Source organism: Eptesicus fuscus, chromosome 21, assembly GCF_027574615.1.
Source record: "Eptesicus fuscus isolate TK198812 chromosome 21, DD_ASM_mEF_20220401, whole genome shotgun sequence".
Taxonomy (NCBI): domain Eukaryota; kingdom Metazoa; phylum Chordata; class Mammalia; order Chiroptera; family Vespertilionidae; genus Eptesicus; species Eptesicus fuscus.
The window spans coordinates 26957352-26979157 of NC_072493.1; the positions used below are offsets into that span (position 1 = coordinate 26957352).

Sequence of the window (21806 nt, forward strand, 5' to 3'; positions counted from 1 at the left end):
TTTTTATGTACAATGGATATGATGCTGAACTGTGTTACAGATGGGGAAACTGAGGCTCAGAGAAGTGAAGCCACTGCCTAAGATCACAAGCTAGGAGGTGGCAGAACTAGGATTTGAACCCAAGTCTGTTGGCTCCAAAGTCTGTGCTTCTGTCTTTTTTTTTCCCTTTTCTCCCCGCTTCTTCCCTTCCTCCCATCAATTCTCTTCTTCCTCCTCCTCCTCTTCTTCTTCTTCTTCTTCTCTCTCTCTCTTTCTTTTTCCTTTCCTCTTCCTTTCTTCCCTCCCTCTTTATGGAGGAGTGATAGGGGCAGAAATAGAATGTTGGGGAACCAGCTAGAATGGTAAGAAATATTAATCATGCAGCCGACTTATGGTGGGGTGCAGAGCAGATTTTTGTGGATGACCTGCTGCTCTCCCGTACTGCTGGAAGTATTGGAATAAATGCTCATATATGTCAACCCTGTCGCTGCTTAATTGGCTCAAGTAGTGACCGGCAGCAGGGACCCAATGTTTGTCTGGTTTAGAGAGGCGATGTGCAGCCCCCAAGGCGCTGGCCTCCAGGCCTCTCTGCCCCTCAGACAACTTTCTTTTCTTCACCGTCCTGCTCCTTTCCTTTCTCTATTCCTAGCACATAGGAGGGCACCTGGGCCATAATGGGCGCTCAGTAAATGGGGCTACTGTCTTTGTCCTAAAATATTGGCAGTGTGACAAGGCCTGGGAGGGTATGTGGGAAATTTTCCACAACTTGCGTAGATTAGGCTTCGTGAGATGTGCTGTGTAGATTTTTCCAAAGGCCAAAATGGTGACTTCAGTAGTTATTTGTACTGAAGTAAAAAGAATCCTATATAATAAAGATGTAATATGCAAATGGCCATTATGCCATGAAGCGTACAACTGACCATGTAACGACCGGATCATGGGTCAGCAGGAGGGTGGGGCAGCGAGCTACAAGCGGGTGGCGGAGAGCTACAGGAGGGGGCAGGGCAGCAAGCTATGAGGGGAGGGTGGGGGGAGGAGGGGCGGGGGGAGCTACAGGAGGGTGGGGCAGCGGGCAGAGAGCTACTGGAGGGCGGCAGCGAGCTACTGGCAAGCTACTGGCCCACAGATTTGTGCACAGGGCTACTAGTCTTTAATAAACCTGGCAAGAGGGGGTGGGGATGGGTAAGGGTACCAGGTGGGGAGGAAGAGGCTGCAGATGCTTATAATAAATGTTCCCCCTTGGGGCAGTGACAACCCACTCTTGGGGACCCCAGGAGTGATGACTGACTCTTGGGGACTCCTGGTAGTGACAACTCACATCAGCACACCCCCAAATGCTCTGGAAATCCATCGTAAGAACAGGACACAACACCTCTTTAATTATTCATGACTTGCACTTTATTTCAGTTAAAAAAAAAAAAAAAAGCTAATGCCAGAGGCCATTTTCATGGTATCCTCCTGTCCCAGTCCTGAAACCAATCCTGAAACCCTGCTCTGGGCTCTGGTTTCAGAGTTTCTGATTTCAACCCTGTGATTATGACCTTATGGGCACTTTGCCTTCGGGTGCCAGGTGTCGGCACGGAGCGAGGCGTCCCCAGGCTGGTGAGGAGCCCACACTGGGAATGGCCCGCCCACGGGGCAGAGGTCACCCAGCCAGAGGGGTATCACTGGCCTGTGGCCCCAGACCTGTGCTCTTGCACATGCAATCATGTTGCCTTCACCCAGCAGGCTTTTGAAAGTCAACAAACCCCACCAACTAAGGGAAGTCCGAATGCCAAAGGCAATCACTGGAGAGAAGGTCCCGGCAGAGAGCAGGGTGTGTGGGGACCTGGCTCTCATGCTGGTTCTGCCTCAGACAAGCTGTGTGGCCCTGGGGGGACGCTGCTTCTGTGGCTCTCAGCGTCCCCTGGGATTCGGTCCATCTTCCCGAAAGGTGACGGATGTGAGACTGGCCAGGTTCCCTGTGATGCCGGGACATGCAGAGGAACAGTCGTGGTGTTCGTTGCTGTGTATTTACTGGAATGTATTAAAATACACAGTCACAGAAGCTGCCCTTCCATCAGCATTTCTGTAGAAATGCACCCTGTGTCGTGCCCGGAAACGGGGAGATCCGTCCAGGGGACCTTGAATGAAGAGGTCTGCGGGAGGCCATGTGCTTCAGGCTCTGCTCGTTTGCAGGGACCCCAATGGTGGGTTTCCCACGGGGAACGTCAAGGCAGGACCAGAGCCAGGGTTGATTATATGCCTGGGATGTGCTGGGCGTTTTGTGGGCATTGACTGCATACATTACATTGTATGGACTACCTGCTGACGGAGGCTCAGGGAAGCTAGAAAGAGAGAAGTCAGAGGAATCCCAGAAGTCAAACTCAGGGCGACTCTCTGACCTCAAATTCCTGTGGATGGCGAAGTGTAGGCTGAAATCTGAAGGCTGAGGAGGTGTCCACACAAAATCTGGGGCATTTGGCGGAGATCTGTGGTAGGTTGAATAATGGCCTCCTCGATGTCCAGGTCCTAATCATAGGGACCTGTGACTGTGACTTTCTATGGCCAAAGTGACTTGTGAGTGTGATTCAGTTGAGATTCTTGACCTGGGGTGGGGGTGGGGGGCGCGGTGTGTGCCCTGGGTTATCCAGGTGGCCCTATGTAATCACACATGTCCTTGTAAGGGAGGCAGAGGGAGATCTGGCTACAGAAGTAGATACGGATGGTGGGAGGGGAGAGAGGACACAGGAAGCAAGGCTTCCCGATGGCCACAAGCCAGAGGCTCAACACTCATGGGTTTATCATCTAATCACTCACCTCCTCATTCCCTCCCTGCTTCACCGCCTTTATCAGCCGTTGACTCATTTCATTCATGTATTCCTTCTGAGCCCACACGCAGAGACAGGCCCTGGGAGGGTGAGAAAGCACTGTTCCTGCCCTCAAAGAACCAACGCATTCTTTTTTGGTGCCGAGAGACCACTGGGGTATGAGGGTGTCTGAAGGATACAGGGGTACAGGAGCCCAGGGGAGGCAGCAATCAGAGAGGAGATGCCATCTGAGCCAGCCTTGGAAGGTTCCTTCCTTCCTTCCTTCCTTCCTTCCTTCCTTCCTTCCTTCCTTCCTTCCTTCCTTCCTTCCTTCCTTCCTTCCTTCAGTGTCAGCCAAATACTGAGTGTCAGCCATGTGCAGGCACTGCGTTAGCTGCTGGGGATACATTGGGGAGATACCGAGGTTCCCATTCTCTTGGGGCTTCTAGGCTAGGGGACTGAATTGACCAAGTAGAGATGGGGGTGTGGCCAGCTGCCAGTGTCTGGGCCAACAATACATAGCTGGTAAGACTGTCCGTGGGAGCCACCAGGCAGGGGCCAGCGCTAGGGGCAGCCATAACCCCTCCTCCCTCTGGCATTTATTGAGCACCTACTGGGTGCAGGCACCATGCTTAGTGCTCTCCCTGACTTTCTCATCCGGGCTTCACAACAGCCCTCCTCAGTGGCCACGCATAGTCGCCTCTCTTGGCAGCTAAGGAAACTGAGGCTTAGCGCGCTAAGCCGCTCTTGACACTTCTTCCCACCTGTGTGATTTGCTCTCTCTCCTGTGTGCCCAGGGCATTTGTCTATCACTCCCTTATAGCCCTTCGTCCCTCCAGTGCCCTCTCTGGAGGGCAAGGGCCTCACGGAGCACAGAAAGTGCTCAGTAGCTGTGTGTGGAGGGACTCGTGTCTTCCCTGGACCCCCTCCTCCAGTCCTCCCTCGCCCCCAGATCTCAGGATCTGGCCTCCACCTCGGAGCACTGGCTCCCAGGTCCTTCCTCCACGTGAGGGGCCAGGGACTGATAATAGTGAAGCAGTGCCCTTCCGGGGAAGAGCAGTGATAATGGGAGGCACGCTTCCCTGGTGGAATTTCAGGCACGAGGGAGGGGTGACTATTTGACGCCCCCACTGTCTTTGCTCCGGGCAGTCACCCCCATAGGACTGGCTGCAATGACAGGACAGGTCATGGAAGGAGCCGAACCCGAGACTTTCCATTTCCCGGTCACTGTGATGCCCAGGGGACACCTGCCTGCAGCAGTGCCCACAGGTCTCCCAGACCTTAGGGAGGGTACCCAATGCTCCTGCTCTTGGCAAAGTCACCCGTCAGCGTAGGCCTCGCCAGGGGGTCAGTACCCCTTTCTCAGTGGGTCCCAGTTACTTTAAACATGAGAGAAAAATCGAGAGCAACTGGCTTGAACCCAGCTCCTGCCCAGAAGTCAATGGATTTAGAATCCAGAGGGGAAGGACCTGCTGCCTCCATTCACCGCAGTCCTAATGAGACGTCAGCTTCACCGCGCGCGTGCCCTTTCCCCCTTCCAGCCCAGATGAACTCAGCCGACCTGCTGGGGTGGTGGCCCCAGGGCCTGAAACAGAAGTTCCAGCCACCACTCTGCCACCCACATGGGCGTGTGGGCCCCGCGAGCCACTTCCTCTCTCTGAGTCTCAGCTTCCTCGCTCAGAAGTGAGGGAGGCAGAAAGGGAGGTTGTGCCCGGGGCCAAGCCAGCCCAGGAGACCGGCACCAGCCTTCCCGGACCACGAGGGCTTACGTTTCTGGAGCTTCGGAGTTTTCAAGAGAAAACAGGACTTCTGGATTTTTTTTTTTTTTAATGTGAAGAGTTTATCATACTGACTTTTGTCATTTTAATAAAATGTCATTTTATGAATGTGTAACATTCATACCTGAAAAAGATGTTCACATCAAAAGTGTATGGCTGGATGGATTGTTGGAAACTGAGCACACAGGTCAGCAACCAGATCATGAAACAGAGCATGCCTGGTCCCCCACATCCCCGCGCCCCCACCTCTCCTCCCCATCTCCGGAGGTGACCACTGTCCTGACCTCTAACGCAGGACATCCGCTTCGCTGGTTTATGTGAACACTTCACCCACAGGGTGATCAGGGTGTTCTTTTGTGTCCAGCTTCTTTCTCTCCACTTTACAATTTGGGGACAAATGATAAATCACTCAGGGGGGAGAGAGGAGAGAAACATCAGTGTGAGGGAGGAACATTGATCGGTTGCCTCATGCACATACCCTGACCTGGGACGGAATTGGCAACCTGATATGTGCCCTGACCAGGAATCGAACCTGCCGCCCTTCGGTGCGTGGATGACGCTCTAACCATTGAGCACACCGGCCGGGTCTACAGGAACACATCTCTATCGCATCTAGCCCAGGAGTGGAATTGCTGGGTCCAAAGAAGGCAAGCGTTTGGAGGAAGAGAAATGTCGTCTGAAATCTTCCTTTTTTTTATGGTGACAGAAAACAATTGGCATTTGTTTAAACAAGGAAACCAGTCAAGCCAAGGAAAACAGTCAGCAGGCAGATCAGGCCTGCGGGCGGCGTTTCCAACCTTCGGTCTAGATTGGATTTAGCATTCTCCCTGAGCCCTCACGGCCTACTAGTAGCTTCCGTTTTTAATTTTTGAGGTAACGCCATACTGCTTTCCACAGTGGCTGCACCAATCTGCACTCCCACCAGCGGGCTCCCTTTCCTCCATATGTGCGTCCCTGTGTTCACTGCAGCGTTATGTACAATAACCAAGATTTGGAAGCAGCCCGAATGCCCTTCAGTACATGAGTGGATGACAGAGCTGTGGTGCATTTACACAACGGACTACTACCCTGCCATAACGAGGGCACCTGCTGCTCTCCACCCACTGGTTCCTGGAGCCCCCCCCTTGGGCCCACAGAGCCGGCGTGGCTAGAGTTTATCCCACACTCACGTGGCCACCCCCATGATATCAGCATTATTGTCGTCACCCCCTTTTAGCCGACAAGGAAACGGGGCAGGGAGCTTGGAAGTAACCTCCCGTGTGGTAGTTGGGAAGCGGGCAGATTTGAGGACTGCTGTGTCTGCCCCCAAATCCTGTGCTCATCCCCCCGCTTAGGTAGTGGGCCTCCCTGCAGGTCCAGGCCCCTCAGATGGGGAGGGGAGGACCGTCAAGAGGGAGTGAGGAGCCTTCCAGAGAAGGGACCCTGCAGCCCGAGGCACCGGTCAGGGCGGCATCAGCAGAGGGCCTGGCTGGGATTGATGGCCGGGAGGGGGGGGGGGGCAGTCCCCTGGGCTGGTGAGGGCCAAGTGGGGGCACAGCAGCCTGAAGGGGCCCAGGGGCTCCTGCTGTGTGCAGCGAGGACGGGCAGTGGCCATTCAGAGCGCGGCGGCTTTCTGAAGTGACCATGAGGTCGTGATTCATAATGCATGAGAGGTCAGCTGGGGGTGCCCCGCCGGACACAGGGCCTTTGTTCCCGGTGAGGACCGCGGGGACACTTTCCTCCTAATCATCTCGGAGAGGAAGGAAGCAAAGAAGATTTATTTCCCAGAGTCTAATCGGCTTCCTTTGGGGAGCCCGCTATCTGCCCTGCACAGAACCCGCCCCCCAGAGAAAGCTTTGCACTGAGTGCCTACGGGTCAGACTGGAGGGGCCGAAGATGTATAGCTTGCTCCCAGCGTCTTAGAAGCTGCACCTTCTATTGTGCCTTGTGCACGGGTGCGCGTGTGAAGTTTCTCTCCCGACGGGCCGTTTTCACAGACGTGTGCGCTGTTGGCCGCCCGGCCTCTTTGTGAAGTTCTGTTTGTTTGGCTTGGTTTGCTTTTAAACCGGAGGAGAGAGAAGATGACGAGAGCCGATATGAGTTTCCCCAGATCAATAGCTCCCCTGGAAATGGACTGGAGGTCGAAGGTCAACTCATCCATCACCAACTACATGTTGAGGACCTCCTTAGAAGGCAAGCTCGCGGGAGAGTGAGCCGGAGGTGGTTACGCAGTGACCGAACTTCGGGCTGCTACAGCCGCTGGGCGGAGTTGGGGGAGGGTGGGCGGGGGAGGGGGGCTGTTGAATGGGTCTCACAGGAATTTTCAGGGCAGACTTGTTTGTGCCAACTGCTGACTCTGTTTTCCGCTTCTGCGTGGAAGCCGGTTGGTGCCGAGGGACCCGGTGCCTTAGCCAGAACTGACTGAAGCGGCGCTGGACGCCTGGTCCCAGCTGGCCCGTCAGCGTCTCTGCCCTATGAAATTGTCATCGGACGGATTCTGGAACAGAGGAGGCGAAACCTCTGATGGGGCTGGCGTCGTCGGGCGTTGACTCACTCAGAGAGAGAGAATAAGGCGGAGGGCGGGGGGAGGAGGGGAGGGCGGAGAGAGAGACAGAGAGAGAAGCCTCCTGGGATCCCGTTGGCTTTCCAGGCCCAGCCCCTGGCCCTGGGGTGCCTGCCCACATTCTTTATGCAGGAGCCATCATGTTTGGGGCTCAGTGCAAAAGGAGACCACGGGCCCCTTGTCAAACATGGTTAAGAATTTCAGGGTGGTGACAGCAGAGCGTGAGACCAAGCCCGGGCCCCTTCCCAGCCCGGGCCCCGGGCCGCTGTACAGGGGGACCGCCACAGAGCCGGCCCTAGGCTTGTGGGCCCTGCAGCCAAAGAACCTGGAGCAAGACGGGCTGATGGGAAAGGTGTCCCTCCCGCTCGAAGGAAAGGCATTTCAGAACTTTTCCTGGAACTGCATCCCAGGGGGCAGCCACAGGCCAGGGAGACTCAGAGGATAGGAACAGCTCAGGGTGGCTAAATAAAGGGAGAGGAAGGCATTCCTAGCGCAGGCGTCTAGCAGGGGGTCCAGGGTGAGGTGGGAGCTGGGGGCAAACTCCTTTAAAGGCCGTGCTGCTGGGCAAGTGCAGACAGAGGGGTGTCCAGGAGGCAGCGCCTGGGTAGGGCAGTGCAGCCCCAGAACCCGAAGGGCCTAACACAAGCGCACCACCGCGAGGAAAGGGGGTCTGGACCAGGTCAGAGCAAAGAGAGAACTTTCTCTTCGCCCAGTGCAGCTCAGGGGCTCATCACAGAACAGGATGTGTGTGTGTGTGGGGGGAAGGGGGTTGTTGGGGGGGGAGGGGCTGGCAATCATCACTGGCACCTCTCATCACTATGTCTGCACCTCTGCCCTTTGGTGTCTATTGTTATGTTTAATTCACTGTGCAATCAACTGAATCCTGTCCTCATTCTCCACTACGAGGTCAATATTCCCATCCAACCCTTCGTACAACCTCCAGGGAGCAAAGGAAGACATGCACGCCTCGCTCCTTGGACGGGATCGAGCCCACCTGTGTATGGCGGCGGAGTTGTTGGGGTTAGAATGGACGGGGAGGTCGGCAGTGTCTATAACAGAGGCTCCGTCGCTGGCTCGTCTCTGCTGCCTGGGGAGCACCTCCCATCCCAGGCAGCGGGCTGGGGCTGATGGGGTGTGACGGGTTGGAGGACTGGCTGACCAGGACCACACCAAGCCTACCTGCCCGTGCATCAGTCACTTCCTGCTGAGAGCCGTCTTACGATACTTTGGAATCCACCGAGTTAAATGTCAAGGAAACCATGGAAGTTCTTTCACATCCCGTTTCACTGTGTCTGTTGCGTTTTTCTGGCTAATGGCCCGGCGAGTCCTGCTGGAGGAGGAAGGAAGCGAGCTGGCGTGCTGCCCTTAGCGCACTGGTTAGGAGGTCAGGCGAGCGGGAGGGCAGGCCTGGGTGGGGGTCACCGCATCTCCGCTGAAGGGCTGTGTGACCTTGGTGAGTCACCTAACCTCTCTGAGCCTCAGCTGCTCTCAGCTGTAACATGGGAATAACAATATTTCCTACCCCACTAGGCTGCTGTAAGGACACTACACTGAGTGGCCAGATGATGATGATCTCTGAACGCGTAATAATCTGGCCACTCCGTGTATTTGTGTCTCAAACGGGTACCAAAAGTATTCTAGACTTTTGCTGGGGATCAACCACCTATTTGCCCTGAGCTTCCCATCAGCCGGTGCAAAGGGGAAAACTGATCGGGTGCACGATTTATAGCATCTTTGATATCAAATAAATGAGGTACTCAAGAGAAGTACACTGAGCGGCCAGATTATTATGCGTTCAGAGATCATCATAATCTGGCCACCCAGCATGTAGTGATGCAAATTATTGTTACTGTTGTTATTTCTTGCTGGTTCCTAGGGGATACTGACTACTTCTTTCCCGGGTGTTCCGAGGCCATCCATTGCGGAGCCTTGCCTGGGGTTGAAAGGAGGGCGACCCGTGGGAGTGTGGGCAGGGGCAAGGTTACGGGTGTGTGTGCTGGTACAGAAAGAGTTCACGGGGCAGATCCGAGAGGCTCTCCTTAGAAAGCCTGCTTACAAGGCTGGCCCTCGGCTGGCCGGCCGTCTGGGAACGTGGATGACTGTTCCCTGCATCTCCTGACTGATAAGGATGCTTTATTACTGTGCCGAATCTGTTCGCACACCTGTGGTTCATGCTGCACACCTGTTTTCTTTGTGGAAATCTGGAGTCCTGGTCTGTGCCAGGCAGACGGGTGCCTAGGTGACCAGGCCCAGTAAACCCTGGCTCTGAGTCTGCAGTGGGCTCCCTGGGCAGGAACGCGGCTCCTGTCGCTGTGGGAAGAGCGCGCTCTGGGTCGCCGCTCATGGGAGAGGGCGCGGAGGAAGCCTGCGCGTGGGCTCCTCTAGACTCCAGGTCCCGTCCGCTGGGGCTGCGAGGAGGCAACGCCATAGACGGAGAGGATTAAACAACAGACATTCTGGAGGCTGGAGGCACAGGATCAAGGTACCAGCAGGTTTGGTTCCTGGTGGGCCTTCTTCCGGGCATGTAGGGGGCCACCTTCTCCCTGGGTGCTCACGTGGAGGGGAGACGGGAGCTGTCGTCTCTCCTCAGAGGACACTCATCTCGTCGCGGGAGCCCTGCCCTCCTGGCCTCATCCAAAGGCCCCCCCAACTCCCAGTGCCATCAGGTTGTGGGTTAGGGCTTCAGCATGCCCTCGTGGAGGGACGTGACCCTCCGCTGCTAACACTTCACCTCTGGGTGTTCCCCTCACGGTCTGGCTGCGTGTGATCTGACTGCTGCTGAAATAAAGCTTAGCCATGAGTGCACATGGGTCTTTATAGCGAATCTCTGAATTTGGGGGTGGCCTGAGGGACCCCGACACAATGTGTGAGTGTGTGTGTGTTCTTGCTTTTTGTTCCTTAGGGTAGTTATATTACTTTCATGAGGAACAAATAACCATGCTTATAGTTCTGTAGAGTGAACGTGAAGTCACGGTGCTACTTCAGCGGTAAGGTCACGCTCGCGGTGCAGCATCCGCAGTGGCATTTCCAGCAGCTGCTGGGCTGTGGGGCTTCCTCCCTGCTCCTGGCCCTCGGCCCACATCCCTCCCCTGGCGATGGCGTTGTCAGAGCCCACGCCGCCTCTGCCACGGCTGCAGGAAACGGCTGGTGTCCCGGAGACAGGCCTCCCCGCTGGACAGACAGGCCTCCCCACTGGACGGAACCGAGCGTGCGTGGGCGGAGACACCGGCGCTCCCACATATAGAGATGGGGATTTGAGCAGCCGAGGAAGGCGCTTCCAGGAGTGGTCAGGTCCTCGGCCTCCTGGGAATTCCTCTCAGTGACGCCGAGACCGGCGCTCCTTTCAGCAAGGTCAGCGCCCGTGTCACACTCACTGTCCCAGGGATTGTCCTGGCTTCGCTCGTGAATGAGAGGACCCGAATGGGGTGATTCAGCCAGCAGACTGGACAAAAGGACACTGTGCCCAAAATGCAAATCCAGGGGCCAGATTGCCCATAAATTTGCAAGTTGGTAACATTTTGTGTTTCTTTGTTCAAGTTCCGGCTCCTCGGCTTGGAGGGCGTGCTTGTCCAGAGTTCCCAGAACCGGCGCCACGATGGGCCTCCCCCAGCCTGGGAGGTCGTGGGTTGGTGAGCGAGCGAGTGAATGAGAGCAGGAGCAGCTGTAGCTGTTGGGAAGCAGCTTAGGATCTCAAAGAGCAGCGGCTCGGGTGAACAAGGGAGGAGTGCATAGTGGTTAGAACAAGGGCTGGGAGTCAGATTTGGTCCCCTGGCCTGCCTTGGCCACGGTGAACTTGGAACCTCTCTGAGCATCTGTTTCCTCATCTGTAACGTGGTTTCTTTCTTTCTTTTTTTTTCCCCCAAAATTTATTTTTATTGATTTCAGAGAGGAAGGGAGAAGGAGAGAGAGAGAGAAACATCAGTGATGAGAGAGAATCATTGATCGGCTGCCTCCTGGATGCCCCACACTGGGGATCGAATCCACCACCCAGGCACGTGGCCTGATCAGGAATCAAACCGTGACCTCCTGGTTCATAGTTTGAGGCTCAAACACGGAGCCACACCGGCCAGGCTGTAACATGGTTGCTACGGCAGCGGGCACTGTGAGGACGAAAGGAGATCACGCACGCCAAGGCCAGGCACCGTGTTCATGGCTAGCTCCTTGGGGTCCATCATGATCAAAGGTGGAGGGCGTGGCGTTTCTACCTTCCTGTGGGCATAAAGAGAGACAGGGGAAGGGAACTCACCTTTCTCTAAGTCAATAGTGAACCAGAAACTTTATATTTTATTTCTCCAAGCAAGTGTTGTGGACTTAAATGTGTGCACCTATTTCCTGGGGAATCTTGTGAAAATGTGGATTCTGATTTAGCAGGTATCGCGCTGGAGGCTGAGATTCTGCATTTCTCACACACTCTCAGACCATGCTGATGCTGCCGGTCCATGAGTACACTTGAAACGACAACAAGGTAGGCAAGTATTACTGCGCCCATTTCTCAGGTGAGGACAACTGAGGTTCAGGGAGGAAACCCAGGTCTGCCTGACTCTGAAACCCGTGCTCCTTCTCCCATGCTACTAAAGGTTTCTCAGTGGCTGGATGACATTTCGATTGCCATAGGAAAGGAAGGTAAACCAGACAGGGGTGGGCAGCTTGGATCCGAGGCAAAGGGAACGAAGGAGGGGCGCATATTGGAACATTACTGAAGCAACTCGGGTGGGAGGACAGACAGTCCTAGAACAGAGGATGTGACTTAGAAAGCTGACAGATACAGTGAAGGCGGTTGTTTTTGAACAGAATATTATGATTTTATTAACGCAATTCCAATGTGCACACAAGCCGTCTCTTCCTTTTCTTTGCTGCGCAGCCCGGCATTGGATTGTGACCCTGAGGGCCAGCAGGGCTATTTCCACAGCGGTTTTGCGGTTCTTTCAGGAAATGGGCGCGATCTCCGCACAGTCAGGTTTGATGCACATCAGCAGCACGTCCAGCTCCTGGGCGCGGTGGACCAGGAGCTTCCAAAGGCCACTGGGCAGCATGTGCTTGTTTTCTTGTTGCTCCCACAGCCGACGCTGGGTCATCGAGGTCTGGCCCTTGGGTCTTCTACACATTCCATTGTCGGTGCCTCTGGGTTTCCGCCAGTTATGCTTCATTTTGACATACTGGTCTGACTGGTGCCGGATGAACTTCTTGGTCCTCTTTTTGATGATCTTGGGTTTCACGGAGGGTCTGAGGGTGGCCATGGTGCGGAGATGGTGGCCAGCTACGTAGGCAGCCCTGAGGGAGAGCTATAGTGCAGCTTTGGAAGGAGAAACTGGAGTGTGTGGGTGAGGAGGCTCTTGGCCCATTCAGGGTACGGGGGGTTGGGGGACATGAGCAGCGCTGAGTCCATGTAAGCTGCGTTTGTATTAGTCAAGGTCAGCGGGAAAGGGCGGTGCACCTGAAGGGCTCCTCGAGGGAATGGAACGAAGGAAGCGCAACGGGATTGAGAAACCCCCACAAGCTGCAGCAGGCAGCCAGGCAGCCCCTGGCCTGAGCAGGGAAGAGGGGAGAATCTACCAGCATCGCAGCATCGGAGAGAAGTTGACCCAAAGGAGCTGTGGTCATGGCCAAAGAATGAAGCCACTGCCCAAGCAAGCCCAGTGTGGACAGAGCATAAACACCCTGGAGGTCTCTCCTCCCAGCCTCTCATCTCCTGCTGGTGCTTCCCGTCGGCCAAATCCAAGGGAGGCCGAGGGATGAGCTCATGGAGATCAGCTTCGTGGGCCACAGGGCAGAGAGAGAATCTGGAGAATACCATGTCCTTGAATTCCCTATCTACTGCTTACTGGATGGCTGGTCTTGGGCCAGAGAGTTATCATCTCTGAGCCTTGGTTTCCATGGCTTGTAAACATATAATGGTACCTCTCCCATAGGATTATTGGAAGCATTCAAAAACATAATGCACGTTCTTGTCTCTTATAATAAATCTGCTGGCCAGGAAAGAAGCTTTGGGAAAAGCACAAGGTTTTCTTTCTGATGTGGAGAGCTTAAAACAGGGTGTTTTAGTGTCAGCTGTCCAAGTGGAAGTCTGACTTTCCAAATAAAAAGACCTACTGGCCTCTGTAATATAGTCCTGACCCAGTCCTGACTCACTGCTCCCATGCTGAAGCATAGTAACTCTCTCCATATTGTGACAGTTTAAATAAAGCACAGAGACTATGAAAACGCAAGTTGATGTGGTTTTGGCTGCATCTCATCTGATGACTGCTGGAGAAACAGCAAAACATTTTCAGGAGACGGGAAGCTGAGAAACTACACCTTGTTCCTGTCACTGTCCTGAGTGAAAGAGTCCACCACATTCCAAGATGCACGTACCAGAAACTCAGGGGGCATCCTTTACCCTACCTCCTTACTCATGTGTCCCGTGTATCACCAAGTCCTACTGATTTTATAAAAGCAGCTCACTTCCATTGCCAGCACTCTAATCCAAGCCCCCACTGTCCTTCACTAGGTTTCCACTCTTCCTATGGGTCGTCCATATAGTAGCCAGGGTGAGGTTTCTGAAATTCAAATCTTAGCATGTCATGTGTTGAAAACCTGTAATAACTTTCTGTTGTTCCAAGAATATTTGTCCTCCCAGGCCTCTCATAAGCCGATCTGGTTCACGTCTGTAGCCACCTATCCTGACCTGCTCACTCACTCACTAACACTTGCTTCGTTTCAATTCCCCAGACCCAGCCCTCTCTCCGCCCCAAGCCTTCCTGCAGCCCGGACTGATGTTCTCTTCTGTCCATCCTCCTTCCCATCTTTCAGGCTTAACTCCTACTTCCTTAGGAAGGACCAGGCCCCAGCCTCCGTGACACTTTCTCCTGGCCCTCGTGTATTTTCCTTCACAGCACTTCAGTGATTGTGTGGGGGGTACATGGTTTGATGGTGTGTGGCCATTTAGAAAGTTCTGTTTGCCCACTCACTGTTTGCCAGTGCTTAGCATAGTGCCTGGCATATAGTAGGTGCTCCAAGAAACATTTGTTGAATGAATCAATGAATGAATGAATCAATCAATGAGTGAATGAATATGGAGAAATGGGCTCTCCATGGGCCCTTTCAGTCTCCAGCTCCTGAACCTTGAAATTCATTGTGTTAACATACGGAGGAGCCCACGTTAGTTTTCTCTTTGAGGGCGTCCATACCCAGGGCTTTGGTGTTGAAATGAGAGAAATTACCCACAGATACAGTTGCGACTCCTTTATGACTTCTTAAACAGTCATAGTCATAATCATAAGCTTCTGTGGACCACACATGGATGTCACTAAGTCAGCCTGGGAAGCTCTGACTGGGGGCTGCATTATCCCACAAATTCACTCCAAGGGGAGGTGGTGGTGGTGGTGTGGTGGGAGCGCCAAGCTGAGCAGAAAACAGACATAACAAAAGGTAATCACTGCCGGCACTTAAGAAGAGCCAAGGCACTGTTCTAAGAGCTCCACTCATTTAACACCCACATTATGACGTAGGTCTTCCTATCCCCATTTTACAGGTGAGCAAACTGAGGCCAGTTAAAGACTTAGCCGGGGTCACTTAGCTAGTAGGTCTGCAGAGCTTGGTTCCTCGCCCTCTCTCCCTCTTTACCTAGAGGCTCTGCTGTCTCTGGTTGATGCTGAGTGCATCCCAAACAGTTTTTGGTGCTATAGGCCAAGGGGATTTTCACCCTTCAATTCTGTGGGTTTTGATCCTGTTCAGGAGCCAAACCCGCTTCTCCTCTCTTTGTGTTTCCTTTCTCTTTTCCGTAGCAGAGGGCAGTGAGTGAGTACATCGATTCCAGAAGCAAATGCCCAAGTGTAAATCCCAGCTCAGACATCCCTGTGTGGTTTCAAGCAAGTCAGTTAGCCTTTCCGTGCCTCGGTTTCCTCGGATCTAATACTCGGATAATGCCTGAAGCTGCCTCGTACATTGTGGCTATGAATAAATGAATGACTGCTGGTGAAGGTCTCAGGTCAGTGCCCAGCACAGAATACATGCAATCGGTGTGCTTGGTATTATTGTATTTTAAAATAGCAACAAACCATATTTGCCCAAAGAACAGACCTTGGTTGGAAAATACTTGAATCAGTTCATGGGTGGCCAGACAAGCCACCTTGCTCTATGTGAACTAGGAGACCCAGCCCCAGCCATGGCCCTGCCCTTTCCAACCATGCGGCTTGGCACAATTCCTAGGTTTTTCTGAGCACCAGTTCTTACATAGGTGACATCAGGTGCCCTCCTTCTCCACGGTATTCCTATGCATTCAAAAAAAATCCTGGCTCAAAAGCCATGGCTGAACCCGAGAGCCTCTTCTTTCCAACCAGTTACCTAAGATTCACGCAGGCAAAGCCACAGGGAAGCAGCCGTGTTTCTCTGAGCTGAGCTCAGGCCCCCACCGGAAAGCCCCGGGAGCCGTTGTAGCACAGCCTTAAAGCCACAGCTGCTTCTTTCCCGTTTCCCACCTGGTGGGCTGCCCAGGGGCTGGAATTGTCACCTCCGCAGTGGGGCTGGCCATTTATAGAAAGAACCAGGAACTCTCTGTCCTGACAAAGAAAATAATATCCCAGTGGCTCTTCAAGGCCCAAGGCCTTCACGCAAAGGCGCTGGAACGCGGGCCAGTAGCTCCCGCCGGGGGCGTCCCATGACTGTCCCGAGATGGAGGTTCCGGAAGGTCTGGGTCTTTGGCTGGCTGGGCTGGTGGAGGTGGGTTGTGCTTTCTCAGGAGGATTTGCACAGAATCTGCTTACACTCTCATCTTGGTTGCGCTGCTGAACAAAAGATGGACGCAGACCCGTGGGCTGCCAGGAGGTGAGGGAGGAGGTGAGGGAGGAGGTGAGGGAGGAAGTAGGGAAGGAGGTGAGGGAGGAGGTGAGGGAGGAGGTAGGGAAGGAAGTAGGGAAGGAGGTGAGGGAGGAGGTAGGGAAGGAGGTGAGGGAGGAGGTGAGGAAGGAAGTAGGGAAGGAGGTGAGGGAGGAGGTGAGGGAGGAGGTAGGGAAGGAGGTGAGGGAGGAGGTAGGGAAGGAGGTGAGGGAGGAGGTGAGGAAGGAAGTAGGGAAGGAGGTGAGGGAGGAGGTGAGGGAGGAGGTGAGAGAGGAGTGAGGGAGGAGGGAGGGAAGGAGGTGAGGAAGGAGGTGAGGGAGGAGGTGAGGGAGGAGGTAGGGAAGGAGGTGAGGGAGGAGGAGGAAGGAGGGAGGAGTGAGGGAGGAGGTAGGGAAGGAGGTGAGGGAGGAGGTGAGGGAGGAGGTGAGGGAGGAGGTAGGGAAGGAGGTGAGGGAGGAAGTAGGGAAGGAGGTGAGGGAGGAGGTGAGGAAGGAGGTGAGGGAGGAGGTGAAGGAGGAGGTAGGGAAGAGCAGGAGAGGAGAGAACCCTTCTCCCAGGATTGAGATGCTTCTGTGCAAACAAGGCTGCAGCTGCTGTTGTCTCATTTCCAAGGACGGCTCAGGAGAGGGAGAGGAGTAATGGGGACCAGGGCTAAGACAGGGCTCCTGAGGGTGTGGTCTGGGGACCACCCCTGGTCAAGAGGTGCCTTCCTCAGGTTTCCTGTGCAAATAGTCACACACACATAACGGATGCTTCGTAGTAACAAAGAAGTGCGTTATTAAAGAAAGGTATCGTAATCATTAAGTTTGTGTCCACAGGACAGGAAAAAATATCAACAAAAAAGCATGCGTGTCCCTCTCGGCCCTTCCAAGTGGGACTGACGCCAGGTTGATGGATTGGCCTGCTCTCAGATCTCTAGAGTTCTGATCAGGGGATGGGCTACATTTGTATGAGAAAGGGCACGGAAAAGGTGCAGGAGGGAGAACAGACCTGCCAGGGGACTGGAGCGGGGAGAGGGGAGAGAGCAAGGGTGTCAGGGAGAGAAACACGGGGTCTGCGGCTGCTTGCGGTGGGGCCTTGTCACGCTGTGGCCGCCCGTGCTTCTCGGGCCCTGTTCCTGCACATGGAGACACACCCACCTGAGCCCTGAGCCGAAGCCAAGTTGGACTCTGTGCTCGTTCAGGTCCCACAGGAAACGGGTGCCAGAGGCTTACAGGGTAGGACACGACGTGGTGGACCCGGGAGAACCTTCCGCCCACAGCGCGGGTCTCACTGAGAAAGGAGAAGCGAGAGGAAGGAGGCTGGGTGGGAAGTGCCGCAGCCGGCAGGGCAGCAAGGAGGACGTCAGCCCGGCCCACGGGAGCCCCGGTGGGAAGACCACCCTGTGCAGAAGCCCGGACATGGGCCAGAGTGGCCTGCCCGGCGGCCCTGCCTGCTCCGCTCCGGCTGCGAGCAGAGACGCTGCGGGTGCTCTCTTGAGAGAGTTCTGAGCAGCGTCCCCATGGCCACCACCACCCCGAGAGCACAGAGTGGCCCCAAAGGGGGCAGGTTCTGGAGGCAGAAGTCTGTTGCAGGGGCCATGGTCAGAGGTGGGCAGGGGTCCCATGGGATGGAGGCAGAAGCTCAGTATCAGTCACCCAGTTTGTGGTACCTGGTTAGCGCAGCCCCAGGAAATAAGACAAGATCCGTTCCAGAAAAATCCGGTTCAACCCTGGAGGACGACAGCTAGCACCTGTCTTCTGAAGAAGGGGCGGGGCAGGTAGCAGGCGGGAGGGGCCGCACTCATTGGCTGTGTCCCCGCACTTCCCCTGCAGTGAGCCCAGGTTGAGGGACACCCTGAGGCAGTGGTCGGCAAACTCATTAGCAAACAGAGCCAAATATCAACAGTACAACGATTGAAATTTCTTTTGAGAGACAAATTTTTTATAAACTTAAACTTTTTCTAACGCCCCTTCTTCAAAATAGACTCGCCCAGGCCGTGGTATTTTGTGGAAGAGCCACACTCAAGGGGCCAAAGAGCCGCAGGTGGCTCGCGAGCCGCAGTTTGCCGACCACGGGTCTAGGCCCTAGGGCAATGCCTGGCCCTGGGGATCTTGTTAAAATGCAAACCCTGAGTCCACAGTCCGGGGAGGGCCTGCGACCCTGCACCTGTCACAGGCTCCCAGGCGATGCGGCTCGTCCTCTGAGCAGTGGGACCGCAGCACCGTTCTCTGTAGGTGCGCCGTGGACCGCGTGTCAGCATCGCCGGTGAATACACCATTCCTGACTTACAGCCCTGGACTCTGTTTAACCACCTGCCAGGACAGCCTCCCAACCACGGACTTGGGTCTCGGGTGGTCAGGGCTGGGAAGATAGTGGCTCCTGAGTCCCTTTCTTTTTGGAGCAGGGATAAAAGCATCGCGTGTTTAAAGAACCTCTTCTGTGGCCCACCCTGATATAGGAAGCCTTACGTTCAGTTCATTGAGTGTATTTAATCATCTGAACACCTCCTAGGACGCAGCTTCTAGTCTTACCCCCATTTTGCAGATGGGGAAACTGAGGCCTAGAGAGACAAAGCATCTTAGGGTCCTATAAACAGACCCACAGCCAGCTGTCTGATCGCACACTGTCCCCGAATTCACTCTGACTGTGGGCCCCTTACCCCGCACCGTCCTGGGTCTCGGCGGAGCTCTGTTCAAGGCCAGTGCCTCTCAGTGCTTTAGTGTGTCTTCCGGTCACGTGGTGACAGTGCAGGTCCTGGCTCCCAGGTGACGGCACTGTTGCCCTCAGAGGAAGCATCCAGGGCGTGGATTAGGAGCCATCTGCAGGGTCCATCCGCCAATACGCAGAAGAGATGAAAGGCCTGGCACTTTGGGAAGGTGGGGCAGACGCCGTCCTGTTTTCCAGCCATTTGAACACCTGGACACCTGGATAATGGGACCACGGGAGCAATCAGATTACAGAGCAACTGGCAATTAATAGAGCTCAGAACCACTTGTTAATGGATTTCCTTGAAAATGAAACAGCTGTCCAATCGCCTGGCTAAGCTCTTTAAGCACCTGCTTGAAATTACCTGCTTTAAGCACCTTCTCCCAGCAACTCAGTGGCCCCAGGAGCGGCTTCCTCTACATTAGAAACACCTGGGACCGGGCCCATCATTAAAAACAGAATGGAGACGCCTGCTGGAGCCCCATTACAAAATGAGCCCTCGGGGCGGTGGGTGGGTGAGCCACGGGGCGCTGGCGGGGTGCGTGCATGTGGGTGGATGACCCTGGCTCCCTGCTTCCCTGGAAGGATCCTGCTGAAACCGATCCGCCATGGAGTCGCCACAGGTCTGTAGTAACTTACAAATGCTGGGTGTTCTACAGAACCAGGCCTTCAACCTACTGCCTCTAAAAAACCCTCTTTCTTACACGTAGGTGCTAGAATGATTTTTCTTTATGAAACGGGCGATGATAAATGTATTACCTTTTTTTTTTTTAAGTTCTTAGTTGATAAAATAAGTAGGCAGCCTTGTTTCAGCCCCTTGATGTCTTACGTAGTCTGTGAAACCCACAAATCTGGAGACCTCCGTGTTCGGCCATTGGGGTAAAGATAAATGTACAAGATACTGAGTGCAGCGTTGCACGTAAATGGGAAAGATGGAAAGCAACCAAAATGCTTATCCGTCGGGGCCTGGCTCGATTATGTGTTCTCAGACAGGGAATACATGAAAATGGAGGTTTGTGTGAGCTCCCTCGTATATTAAGCGGAAGGAAAAGACCAGGTGGAGACTGGAGTGGCTTCTGGAGTGAGTGCGAGGGCCGGGAACATGGAGTCTCTGGGAAAAGGCACAGAAGCTTGGCGGTGGCTGCCTCTGCGGAGAGGACGCGGAAGGACGGTGGGAAGGAGATTTCCTTTTTTATGACAGCCTCCCTGGGGCTGTGGAAGCCAGTTATTGTGTTCACGTATTAATGTTTCGACAAACAGGTTAATTAACCAAGTGAAAGCCTGGGACCCCAGCGAGGCGGAGGTGCCAGGGAGGGGTCCCGGGAGGAAGCGCCAGCGCGTGGCCGCTGATGTGGGCTGTGCTCCCGGCAGCGTGGCTGGGAGAGAGCTGGCCGCCCCGGGGGTCCCCAGGCTGGCTCATGTGGGGGCTGTTAGGATGCGCGCGGAGCTTGGGGCCTCACCCCTCTTAGGCTCTGCTCCCCACACCTGAGGTGCATGTGAATTGCTAGGAAGGCTCCTTAACACACCGCTTGCTGGGTGCCCCCCTGACTCGGGAGGTCCGCCTCGGTGTGAGGGACCCACATTTCTCACACGTTCCCAGGTGCGCTGACCTGCTGGCCAGGCCCCCACCCCGAGGACCACAGCTTGGAGGGTCCCAACCCTGGAGGCTGCTGGGCACTTTCCCGATGAGTTGCTAGCCCTTCCCACACACAACAGGCAGCAGGTACTGACGGCCAATGGGAAGCAGAGCAGGGAGTCCAGGGGCTGGGGCTGGGACCCTTCGGGAGTGTTCAGAGCACCCAGCCTGAGCCATATCCCAGAACCTTTCGGCGTGGGCTCCGTCATGGGTGGTTAAAAAACACCGCAGGTGAACTTGGAGTACAGCCTGTGCATGGGTGTCCTGTGGCTGCCTTAGCAAAGGACCACACACTGTGTGGCTTAAACAAAAATGTCTCACAATTCTGGAGGCCAAGGGTCCAAATCAAGGTGGCTGTCAGTGGAGTGGTCCTCCCCCCTCCCCCCCTTAGGGTGGGGAGGGAGTGCCTATTCCAGGCCCCTCTCCTTGGCTTATAGGCGGCCCTCTTCTCTCTGGCTGTTCACCACATCCTCTCTCAGCACATGTCTGTGTCCAATATTTCTAAATAAGGACACCAGTCCTATTGGATTCAGGGCCACCCTAGCCCAGTGGGATCTCATCTGAATTAATTACACCTGCAATGACCCGATTTCCAAGTGAGGTCCCGGGGTTAGAGCGTCACCCTAGCCATTTTGGGGGGACACAATTCAACAAATTCCGAACCGCGTGTTAGGTTTGCTTCTCAAACAGCAACGTGCACGTGCATGACGTGGGGCCTTAACGAGATGCGGATTCGGACTCAGCAGGTCTGGGGCAGGGCCTGGCACTCTGCATTTCTGACCCGAGCCCAGGCTGGGTCAGGTCACCGTCGGGAATTATTAATGCTGTCAGGTGTGATCATGGCGTTGTGGTTGGGTAAGAAAGTGTCATGTTTTACCACGAGATGCAGACAGACATGTTAAGGCTGAAAGGTCAGGATGACAACCACGTTCTTTCAAACACGTAGTCCGCGACCAACAGGAAATACGGCAAAACGGAGCGATGGTTAAATCTAGGGGTTGGTGTGAGGAGGTTTGTTTTATTGGTCTGCTTTTCCTCGTGTTAGAAATTCTCATTAAAAAAGAAAAGCTTTCCAGGTGACTCCAAGGTGTAGCGGGGGCTAAGAGCCTCTGGGATGGATGGAAGGACAGAAGGGCAGGTGGGGGCGGGGGGAGCCTGGGCCTTGGTTCCAGGCCCCCTCCTGAGCTCGCTTCTTGGAGCAACAGCTGTGTGCACCAGCGCCTTGTCTGTGTCAGCGCTTCCTTTTTATTTTTCCGCCACCGTCACTTCCTCCCCCCTGCCTCTGAGTGAGTGCTGGGAGGTGTCAGGAGGGGTGGGATTCTGGTTTCCCTGGCCTGGGGGCCGAGGACAGTTTAGGTTTCTGACCTGCAATCTTGGCTTCTATGTCCCCAGCCCTTGTTAGCGTCATGCCAGCACACAGCAGTCAGTCAGTACATGCACGGAATGAACGAACGGCTGTGCACTTACCCTGAAGGCCTGGCCTGCTCTGGAGGAGCCAGGCTCGGGGAGGTCCGGGGACCTGTCCCATGTGGCTGAGCCGGGTCGGAACTTCTAAGACAGCCCTGGAAACTGGATGGGAG

At 54.8% G+C, this 21806-nt stretch overlaps 1 pseudogene; it reads right to left on the reverse strand.

Moving 5' to 3' along the window:
• Window positions 1-11173: 11173 nt before the first annotated feature.
• On the reverse strand, window positions 11174-12325 carry LOC129147774 (60S ribosomal protein L32-like; annotated as a pseudogene).
• Window positions 12326-21806: the final 9481 nt, after the last annotated feature.